The following is a 3036-nucleotide window of genomic DNA, read 5'->3' as shown; positions in this document are numbered from 1 at the left end:
TATTTCATTATATAACCCAAAGCAGAAAGCAAATATTGTTCAGATGATTTTTTAAATCACAGTTTCTCAGGAGCTGGGAAGGTGGCTCAGCGGTAGAGTGCTTGCCTTGCATGCATGAGGTCCTGGATTTCACTCCTCAGCACGTCATAAGCAGAAAAAGATGAAAGTGGTGCTGTGGATCAAGTGATAGCGCTAGCCTTGCACTGAAGAGCTGAGGGACACTACCCAAGACCCAGAGTTCAAGTCCCACAACCAACAAAACCAAAGCAAAAAACAAAACAAAACAAAACACAGTTTCTCAATTTTGTGGCCTCAACACTGTAATACCACTACTTCAGTCTAGGGTTAAGATTTTAGGTGTGGACATTTATCAACACTCCTGATTCAGACTCTACTTGATATAATTTTTAATCAATATTTTGTTTTTAGTTTTGCTCTTTGTAAATTCACATGCACCTATGAAAAATGGTGTGGCCATCCCAATAATATTCTCAAAGTACCTCTTAATCACGACTCACAAAAAGTTGTATTATATTACAACAATGAAAAAATGCTATAAATAAAGAAAACAATAAATATATATTAATGATTACTAAAATAAAAAACAAAACATTTACCAGGGTTTTCAGTATTGGAATAGTACATAGTAGATTTTACTATTTTCTCATATTTCTGTACATTTAAAACTGGATAAAGCTATGAGTAGCCTTTAAATTTACCCACTAAGATTACTATTTATAGATAATCTCATCATGTGTATGTGGCTTATATCATTATTTGTTCATCACTAACGTATAACTTAAGGGAGCCCTAAAGATTTAACAGAAACTGTGTACTTAAAATCTTAACTCTTCACTCTGCTTCTTTACACAGTCTTTGCAACTTCTCATTAGCAAAGTTTCTATAAACTCTGAAATGTACATACTTAGTAGTAAATGCTACCAGAAATATTATATACTTTATCGAAAAATTTTATGACCTGCCAGTCTTAATTTTGCCATATATATGCAAATCCCAAAATGAAACATATTTAAAACATTAAAAATTTTAACAAACCTTAACATTTGCTGCAATGATCATTATGACAGGTGCCTTGTGTAGAATAATTGAATTCCTCCTCCTACACATCTCATGAACAACAAATATCTGGAATTATTTTGTTTTTGGCATGTCAATATTGACTTTATTCTTAAATGTGTGCTTATGTAAGAAATACATGGTTGCAAAATTTCATAATTTTTTGAACTTACTTTTTGTTGAATTGTCTAGTTTAAGACAATCAATTACACTTTATATATAAAAAATGTTCTGTGCTCAATTTGGCTGCACATACACTAAAATTGGAACATACAGAGAAGATTAGCATGGTCCCTGCACAATGATGACACGCAAATTAATGAATCGTTCCATATTTTTACACCAACAGATGCTGGAAGGGATGTGGCCAGAAGGGAAGCCTACTGCACTCTTGATGGGAGTGTAAACTTGTTCATCAACTTTGGAAAGCTTTTTGGAGGTTCCTCAAAAGACTCTACATAGAGCTCCCTTATTACACAGCAATCCCGCTTTTGGGCATTCACGCAAATGATCACAAACAAGTCCACACTAAAACTACCACCACAACAATGTTTAATGTAGCATTATTTGTCATAGCTAAGATACGGAACCAACCCCGATGCCCCTCAGTAGAAGAATGGATCAAGAAAATGTTCTGTGTGTGTGTGTGTGTGTGTGTGTGTGTGTGTGTGTGTGTGTGTGTGTCTGTGTGTCTGTGTGTCTGTGTGTTTTTGTGTCTGTGTGTGTGTGAATGTACACTTACACAACCACTTTGGAAAGCAATCTGGTGAGTCCTCAGAAAGCTAAATATTGACCTTCCTTATGGCCCACTCATACCACTTCTAGGCATCTATACTGAACAAGAGGTACCAATATTCAAGGACACATGCACCTCCATGTTTATTGCAACATTGTTCACAATATCCAGGATATGAAAACAACCCATATATCCCACTGGAGATGAATGGATCCAAAAACTGTGGTAACTATTCACAACGGAATATTTTCCAGCCATTAGAAAGACAAAATGATGGCATTAGCAGGGAAATCAATCAAGCTACAGGAAATCATGTTGAGCGAGGTAAGACAAAAGCAAAGAGACAAACAGCACATGGTCTCCATGGTAAGTGGATGTTAAATCCAAAATGTAAGGTGATACAACAAAATTAACAACACTTAAGAAACCAAGGACTTCCACTCATCTGGTCGAATCACTACTAAATATCCCCATTCTGCTGATTATATTTGCACACTGAGGGGAAACCAGGAAGACGACACTGAACTAGAGGGAATCAGGGAAAAACATACAACAGTGGGATCCATCAGCTGCACTGGACATTGACTAAAATGAACTAAGCAACTCAATGTCATTGAAGGGAAGGAGGGAATAAGTGGGAAAGAGGGAACAGCAGACGCTATGCAAAACAAAAGAAATATACATATTTCAAAACAAAAAACTATACATATGGAAGAAATAACTCTATTGCAAAGCTCATAAAACTCCTAAGTGTTGTAGACCATGATAGACAATTTGCTCCATCAAAGTTAGAATGTGTTTGTGACTTTAACTAAGCATCACTATCCCACAATATTGTGAAATATGGGAAATTATGCAATCATTTAATCACAATAAAAACATTTGAAAAAATGTTGAAGGTGGAAAACTAAGTTGCTCTAAAAAACAAAAAAGGAAAATGTTCTGTGTGTATATGTGTGTACACACACACATATACTATATATATACATATATATGTGTATATATATTAATTCTATGCCTCCATTAGGAAGAATGACATTGCCCAATTTTTAGGAAATGGAAATATTTGGAAAAAAATTATATTAACTGATGTAAGCCAAGTCCAAAGAAACATAGGTCCCTTGGTATCCCTTATTTGCAATGACTAGTATATGTCTGGGATAAGCAGAAAAGTTGAAAAGCTATGTGTGTATGACTACATAAGTAGATGTTAAGCTAAATGA

At 35.0% G+C, this 3036-nt stretch overlaps 1 non-coding gene across 1 annotated transcript; it reads left to right on the top strand.

The window, feature by feature from the left end:
* Window positions 1-1310: 1310 nt before the first annotated feature.
* LOC122108361 lies at window positions 1311-1416 on the top strand. The gene has a single exon (XR_006147549.1). It is a non-coding gene; the product is annotated as a U6 spliceosomal RNA (small nuclear RNA).
* The last annotated feature ends 1620 nt before the right edge of the window (window positions 1417-3036 follow it).

This window comes from Dipodomys spectabilis, unplaced genomic scaffold, assembly GCF_019054845.1.
Source record: "Dipodomys spectabilis isolate Male_0828 unplaced genomic scaffold, ASM1905484v1 ptg000057l, whole genome shotgun sequence".
NCBI lineage: Eukaryota > Metazoa > Chordata > Mammalia > Rodentia > Heteromyidae > Dipodomys > Dipodomys spectabilis.
This window is presented reverse-complemented; position numbering and strand designations above follow the sequence as displayed.